The sequence below is a fragment of the Leuciscus leuciscus genome, assembly GCF_965113295.1.
Source record: "Leuciscus leuciscus genome assembly, chromosome: 6".
Classification (NCBI taxonomy): Eukaryota; Metazoa; Chordata; class Actinopteri; order Cypriniformes; family Leuciscidae; genus Leuciscus; species Leuciscus leuciscus.
Window position 1 is genome coordinate 23,248,669 of NC_138730.1, and position 8,475 is coordinate 23,257,143.

General features: G+C 40.2%; 1 long non-coding RNA gene across 1 annotated transcript; it reads right to left on the reverse strand.

Moving 5' to 3' along the window:
- Window positions 1–752: 752 nt before the first annotated feature.
- LOC309500350 lies at window positions 753–4,932 on the reverse strand. The gene is made up of 3 exons (XR_014206560.1): window positions 4,316–4,932; window positions 2,669–2,758; window positions 753–2,540 (listed from the first exon to the last, which is right to left on the reverse strand). It is a non-coding gene; the product is annotated as an uncharacterized lncRNA (long non-coding RNA).
- Between the last annotated feature and the right edge of the window lie 3,543 nt (window positions 4,933–8,475).

The following is an 8,475-nucleotide window of genomic DNA, read 5'->3' on the forward strand; positions in this document are numbered from 1 at the left end:
TGGAGTGTGGGCTAATGTCTGTTTAGTCTAGATCACGTTTGTCTATACAGAATTCTGGGTAGCATTTGGCATTCAAGTATATCTGTCAGCTTATTTCTAACAATTGCTTTAAAGAAAACCAGCATTTGCCAGCACAAGTATCAAGTGGGCAATACATCTCATAAAAATATGGATGAGTTGTAACGTGCATTTTGATCAAAGAGTTGCATTTTAACAGGTTGGTTTTTTTTGGTCCCCATAGCAGAATCTTTTCTCCTCAAAACGCTGGTGAAATGGAGCGCTTGATCCAGTTTTCTCACTAAGGGTGTGTGTCACAAACACCCAAAGATAGATTAGTTTTTTAAAGTGTCATTTTAGGGAGACAGAGGGTACCTGGCTGTTGTTGATAGCAGCATAAGAGGGGAATGCATCATGATAAACGTCTCAAGCTGAATTAAGTTCAAATGGATTTGAAATGGTTGCCTGCTACACAATTCTTAAACAGCACCACTAATGTGGCAGTCTACACAAGAGAAAGAGAGAGCACCAGAAAAAGTCGTTTAGTAAACTAGTGAAATTTCCATGTGTTTTTCTTCTTTTTTTTTCAAGCCTGAAATTAGCTCTGTGGGTGGGAGAGGTAATCATAAAGAGGAAAACACCTGCACGGATACAGGTGTATGAAAGCTATTAACACAGAGAGAGGAAACAGGGGGAAGGAAGAATAAACTCACTCTAACCATGACAAATTCATAACAATGTTCCGGACTGTTTTATAGAGAGTTTATTTAGGGCTTCTTATTGTCATTGGATACAACATTTGCCATGACTTAATGATAAATGCACATTCAGTGTTGAGTAAAATCACTAAATAAATTTTAATTTTGTGTGAATATGCAAATTCTGAAAACAATGTTGAATGTGCATCATTAAACAAAGAATGACATTCCAATCATGACAATAATAATATAATATAATATAATATAATATAATATACCTTGAGTATGCAAGTAGTTCATTCACATTTCAACCCTTTGATATGTAATATAGTAATACATCAGTAGATTACATAATAAGATAAGTAATATGTTTTGTTTCTGGGGCTGGGGAATTTCCATGAGCATTTCTAATAAGCCTCTAGTTATTTTCACAAACTCTGTCGCTAATATAACTAAAGTAGCAGCCAATTTACATTTTGCCTCTATATCTCCCAGGCCTTTATACAGTAGAGACTGAAAGAAGCAAGCTATGCATTTAAAAACAAGTGTTTCTTAACAGTTCGTTACATCAATTAAATATGAACCCACACAATATTATTCATAAATAATAATAATAAAACAAAAACAATTCTGAGCAGAGAATATCTAAAATTGCCAGTCTTTTAGTTTAATCTATGTTTTTAAAAACAAGCCATTAAAAATAGATTTCACATTCATCTTAAATGCATTCAGTTAAATTAAAGCTGTTTGGTTAAATATTAAACAAACAACATATTCCTATGATAAGATCTGGGATATAGATATGACTGCTTTAACAAACACTGACCATCTTTATATGCCATGAACCTCATTGGCTTTCCCCAGCACAAGCTAGCTCAGACATTTAAGCGCATCATTAAAAAGTAATTAGTGGTTTGGAAAAGAACATTTTGTGTATGTGTGTCTTTATCAAGGAGAAAAAAGATATTCGATCTGTTTTTGTCCTGAGAAATTGTGCTAAAATCAGAACCAGCTGATGCTATGAGCCCAGCAGACACGATCATGTAATCTGTTATGCTGCTTCTACTTAGCTGTGTTTTGTAATTAGACTTGAAGCCCATCCCCTTTTATAGGAGAGCCTGTTTCAATTCCGTGGACATTTTGCCTCTCATCGCTGTCAGCTGAATGGCGAAAACTGTACGACTAATGCCATCTCAAAATCAATCTGTGTGAACACCCCATGCAGTCCGGGGCTCCCGCTGGTGCTCAGGACTAACAATAAAGAGCAGTAAATGCATTCCTATCAGCCAGGCAAGCAGGCATGTGTACACTAAAACACTCCCCGAAGAGAGCAGAAATAAACGCCGTTCCCCATGAACCTCCCCTCGCACGCACACTCAGAGGATAAAAAATAAACAAGTTGTGTGAAATGCAAAACGCCGCTCGTTGGATAGCACATAAAGCGGCGATTTGCCAATGTAGGTGGAGACACTACACTGAGAGCAGGAGCTGTCTGTCTCCTGTTGCAGAAATCAAACAAACCACAGTGAAAATGATTAGCTGTCTAGTTGCTACATAAACGGCCACAGTGCAAAGCCAGAAGGTTTTTTTCGGACCAGTGGAGGTTATCTCCCCGAAGACAGTCGACAATGACTCTCCTCAACTACGCGTATTCTTAAGCAATAACAACGAGAGCCGTATTATCCACCCAAGAATACCCGTCACCGAAGAGAGCCTTAGAAAAAGGGGGCTTCGCCTGACTTTCAGCCATCCACAGTGGCATAGGCCAAAGCAGAGTTTTCTCTCTAGGGAAATTGATTGAAGATGCCCTTTACCACAAGCCAAGGCCCCCGTCAAAGGTTGCATCTGCAGACAGAAATGAACACACTTTGCATTTGTAGCAGGAGAGGGAGGATATTGCATGTAAAAAATGCTTCCCTTCCTGGGTTTAACTAGTTATGTGGAGAGACAGATGGTGAGGGGGATCATCTTACCTGGGAGAGGGTGCTCACGGACCTCACGTCCTGTCCTCGGTCCAGCCCGGCCTCTGGGGGCGGAAACGCTTGCAAACATCCAGGATAAATCTGGGAACGATGTTAAAAAGGTAGGAATTAAACAAAAGTTGATACATGCACAGGCTTGATATATTCTCCACTGTAGGTTTAACATTGCTATTGCACACCACATTAACAGTCAAACACTGTCACCTTCAAAGTCTCACATGCTCATCACACACATTCAGGGAGGGAGCAAGAGAGAGAGAGAGAAAGAGGAGTCATACAGAAAATCCATTAGCAGCGGGAAGCAAATTACAGATCGTTTGGGGGGGGAAAAGGGAATGCAATGATGGCTGTCAGAAACGGGGAACAATGACTGTTATTATGGCTTTCATTTTCTGAGGGGTGCAGCAGCTCCCAAATGGAAGTGGGAAAAGATGGACATCAGAACATGTATTTTTCCAGCTTTGTGGAATTCATTCATTCACACTTCTGACTCACGTGGAACCACAAATTAACACAAACAAAGAAAAAATCCAAAGATTCTCTGTGCTAGGTATCATTGAGGATGTATATGTGTTTACAACAGCTTTCATGAAACATTTATCACAGGCCATTAGGGGGAAAAAGCATTTAAATGCAAATATTAAGAGAATGAGCACTGAACAATGGTGATTCACCATGACAATTGGAGTGTTAAGCCAACAACACAACATAATACATTCAAAAACATGGCGTAAACATGGACCGTGGCTATCTTAACATGCTCGAAACACACAGACACACCCATCCACTGATGCTTACAACATTTTGCTCAGAATTCACACAAAACAAGACACGTAGTAGAGAAACAACACATTGGAGACATTGTGACAGCAGCACAACCACTGGTTCAGCACACCGGGCTTGTCAAAAAACAAACTCTCTTCTTATCTTGTTTGGACAGCCCTGTCAAAGCTAAAAGACCACCCTCCCGTGCCCCCAAAGCATGCATACAGCCAGGTTCCCATGGTAAAACATCTTCCTCTGGCCAGGCACAATTAAATAGCAAAAATACATAGTCTTCACTCTCTCGTCTCCAGAAGCGTTTTCCTGCAGCAGGTGCACGAATGAGAAGTCACAGTGACTGTCCCAATCCTTTTGTGACTTTTCCCTCCATTTTGGGGATTTTGAGAACAACAAAACAACGAAACATGACGTGAGGTGGACAAAGAGGACAAACGAAAGAAAAGAGAAGACAAAACGTGGACAGAAGGGGACAAAAAAGCTTTTCTTTTTTTTTTCTCTCGTGAAGCTCCTCTTCATTCCACTCACACATCATTACAGAGGCTCACTGACACAGGGCTCCTGCTGCCTGCCAGTGATTGCCATTTAATTGAAGGAGCAGGAATCCCATGAATATGTTAATACGGCAAACACAGTTGACAAATCCAGCAGAAAAATATCCACCGCCCCGATAGTAGCGCGATTACACAAATCTGCAGCACAGTGACAATCAGCTCACACAATACCCATGGCAACAAATCTTTCTTTCCCCCACGATATTGTGACGAGTCACAAAAGGAACAAAAGGCAAAGTAGTGGCAGAAAAAAAATACAAAAAAAAAACAGGCACAAATCCTTACTCCACTGAAGCAGGCTTACCCTAGAGATCTCTACAGAGCGGCACCCGCTGAGCACAAAGCCGCCCATTCGTCCGCTGCCTTGAGCCGGCAGTGACGGGGAAGGCTGAGGCTGCCGTGCCTCCGTTCTTTCAGGTTGTTGTGCCGTGGATCCGTCGCCGCCGTAAGACCATGTGCCTAAACGTGCAGGATCCCCTGAGGGAGTCGAATCCCTGCCTGCCCGAGGACACGCTTGCCACCTCGCCCGAGAAGAGGAGAGAGGTCTGCCAGTTGTTGCGCACAGCAAACTAAGTCACAGGAGGATGAGAGGAGCGAAGGAGTTACAGAGAGAGTGGGAGGGAAAGCAAGAGTGGGAGAGAGAGAGGGACAGACTGAGAGTGAGTATGTGGCTGTAAGGATAAGATACTGAGAGAGAGAGAGAGAGAGTGAGAGAGGGAGGAACACCTAAAATACCCAACCACAGCGCTCAGTGAGGAAATATCCGTCTATCTTTCGATCTAAGGAGGGATGGACACGGAGAAAGAGAAGCCGAGAGAGAAAGAGAGAGAGAGGGTCTAATTAGATTTGAGCTCCAACGCAGTAAGCAAAGGCAGTGAGCCATGAATCTCAGGCATCTAATGGTGGATTAATTGAGGGAGATCTGATGCACACTCCTCTCGGTCTAGTCGTCATGACATCTTATTGGACTGTGGCTCAGTCCTCTGGGACTGCCGTTACAACAGTTCAGGAAGCATCATTTCCACCAACACCGGCACTGCCATCTGTATGCATGACTTCACCGCTTCTCACAAACCCTTCAGTTCACTGTGAGAGTCATTCGCTGTAGAGAGAGACGTGAAGCAAAAATGAGAAAGATGTCATATTAAACGTTTTTGTGTTCATATTTTAATGAAACTTACTACATATTAGCAACTGAAAAACCTTGCAAATGTTATATAATTGAAGATCTAAATCATTTTACATATATGTCAGTTCGTCATGACTGTTTATCAACTAAATAATAATAACATAAGATATATGTAATTTGCTTATTTAATCCAGAGATGTACAACATGAATCAGTTCAATTATAGCAGAATGAGCGTAGTGACCAAAATCATTTTTATGAAGGGCCCATTTAGGCCACACCACCATACATATTTAAATGTTATTAAATCTTGTGCAATATTTGTGTTTTTCTCACATTCAAGACACATTTAAAAAATGGAAAGATTTTATGTGAAAATTATATCCTAACATCAAAGTTAGCATATTTCTTAAATAGAATCCAGATACATCACTTCATTGAAAAAAACACATTTCAGATAATGAAGCACATCCTGCTTTTAGCTTAGACAAAGGCAAAGAAGTGATTGACCCCATTTTGCAACTACATACTGCCCTCTGTTGGTTTGTCCAGCAGTAGATCACATATTTCAGAGCCACTCCTTTGGGTTGATTTTATTACTGTAGCCATCGTTACCATTATGCTCAGAATATGTGGTTTCTCTGGCTTCTTGACAGGAAAATCATATTAAAATATACTGCTTTTGTGTTATGCTATACGCTATAACAATATACTGACAATTTTGACAATGCTTAAACGGAAAAAATTTGTCAATACTAAAGTCAATTATAAAGAATACATATATTTATGATTTTTAATATATATAAAATTATAAATATTTTATATATATATATATATATATAATTTGTGTATTATTTATTAATTTTACTTATTTTGTATTTAAATTATTGACCCAATGATGCAATCAACAATCATAATCATATCAACTGTGAAAATCCATAAGAAACAGTAAAATAATCTGAATAAACATTTCTTTTCGCAAAGTTGCATTCAGGCTATAAAACATCAGAACCTCAGATTTACAATTCCTCAGCTAATGTGCATTACATACTGCTGCTGTGTTTCACACTTCTGTATTGACCCTGTCTTTTACTGCAGAGGGTCAAGATATCAGTTAGTAAATCAAATACACCTCTATCAATAATCGCTCTTTTTCAAGTAGGCTAATCGGTGGCAAGCTGAATTAAAGGATAAGTATCTGTCAAGGAAGCATAAAGCTGCTCACTCACAACCTTTACTCTCTTACAACATTACGCATCCAGCCATGAATCTCAACTGAATGTGCTTTGCAAACAGGCCTCTCCTGAGTGGTTTTGGTCATGGCGAGCGTTTCCTATAATTCACTCACTCTCATTTAAGGAAACGTAAATCTTTTGAATCAATAGTGCAATACTACATGAATGAGAATGTTTATTCTCCCTGTTCCTAAACGCCTGGCTCCTTTCAGAGGTTTGATTTGGCATGGTTTCTTTAACTGAGAATATACATTGTATCAGTATCTATTTTTAAAAACGACGTTTTCCAACTTCAGCGTTTATTGTGCTGCAAGAGAAAATGGATTGCCTGGAAATCGTACCTGTATTCACAGCCACAGCATTCTTCTCCAATAGTGCAGTTTTGCGCATCCTGGACTAAAAGTAGACAACTGATAAAATGTAAATGGTGTCAGCAGTTTAATAATATGCAGTACAGTATAAGGGTTCGCCAAGACGGCTGAACCTGCCAGTGGCCCGAGATGCAAAACATACACCCACGCACCAGCGGATCATGGGATTGGCCCATCCTGTCAGATTAGAAGCAATCAGAAGGAAACTCTTTCACTCCACCCCTCCCCCTCACAAATATGCTAATTAGCTACTCTCTTATGCAAATTGTTTGCAAGTTATGAGTGCTCAGAGTGGCATCTGCTAAGACCGGTCTGGTTCAAGCATGTGCGCAAGTCGTTCTGGCTTGATATAATGCAGTTAACTAGATGTAGATGTATTGTATAAAAATACTCATCAGGACATTTTGATGTAGCCGTGATTAGTATTTTTGCATGCAAAACGCACCATTAAATGAAAGTTCACACATTTGGATCTCATATTCTAAACGTTTGAATTATATCTGATCCAGTAATGCTGAACTGAGTGGCTTTTCACCAAATAGGACCCCGTAATCTTGCAAATCTCTCATCTCGATATTGTGTCTGGTAGGCCGCCGCCAGCATCAGACAGTGGCATTCAGCATGCATGACAGCACAGCAGTACATCTCCACATCATTCAGCAGTCAACAGTCTTACAGGCCATTTGATTTGCAGCGGAGAAGGCCAACTCCAGTTGAATCCCTGCCTGACAGGGGGACTGTGCATGAAATCATGCAAAACATATGAGCTCTTGATTGGACGTCCACTACAGCATGAGATACACACACGGTGGTGAGTGTATTTTTTATGTGTGTATATGTGCAAGCGTGTCTATGTGTGTGTTGGACCGTGGCTGACGGAATGTTGACACATTCTCATTACATTGGGATCATGTTGCTTTTGGCCCCGAGTGGCTGGCTGCAGTTCCTTTACCTCACACATACTCAGACACTATATTATATTATCAACAACTCATGGAGTGTTTGATTATGACAATGTCATTAAAAAACATACAAAACACCTTTTCTGAAAAATTATGATCATTTAAACCAGTCTGGTGTATTGTTTACATTTATATAATGGATAGTACCAAAAGGATAATGGACTATATTACTTTGAAAAATAGTTTACACTTAATACAGGAATTTTTATAATTAGCAATAGTTAATATAACACTTTATTGAACATTCTTATTTTACCATAGTGCCACTGCAGCCGTTTTATACAAGCAATGAGCAACTCGAGTCGTTACATAGATTTTGTAACGATAAAACAAAAGGAATCCATAATCGTCATATTTGTATCCCTTTATCCTTTTCCTCACCAACCACAAACGTGTAGGATGCTCCGATCGAACAACCGCAGATTGGTATGGGCCGATAATCACATTCTATGACTCCATTGGGAATCACTAAAATAGGTTGATCTTACCAACCGATTGCAAATTGATGACGTCAGACTTTAGCGCCACAGTCATGTCATCACCAGTGTGGAGTTATTACGCGGTCTCAAGAAATAATGCGTTTTTAAGCCTCGCGATTTAAGAACAAGTGATTTGAAACCGCTCACACACAGTAAGCAGCGAAACAGTGCTCAATGGATATGTGCGCGCTGTCTGAGAGACGGGTCCCACACCTGGAACGCACGCACATAAAGCTGCTGCTCATATTGAGTACTTCACTCACTGGGATTGGACGGTCAACTACACACA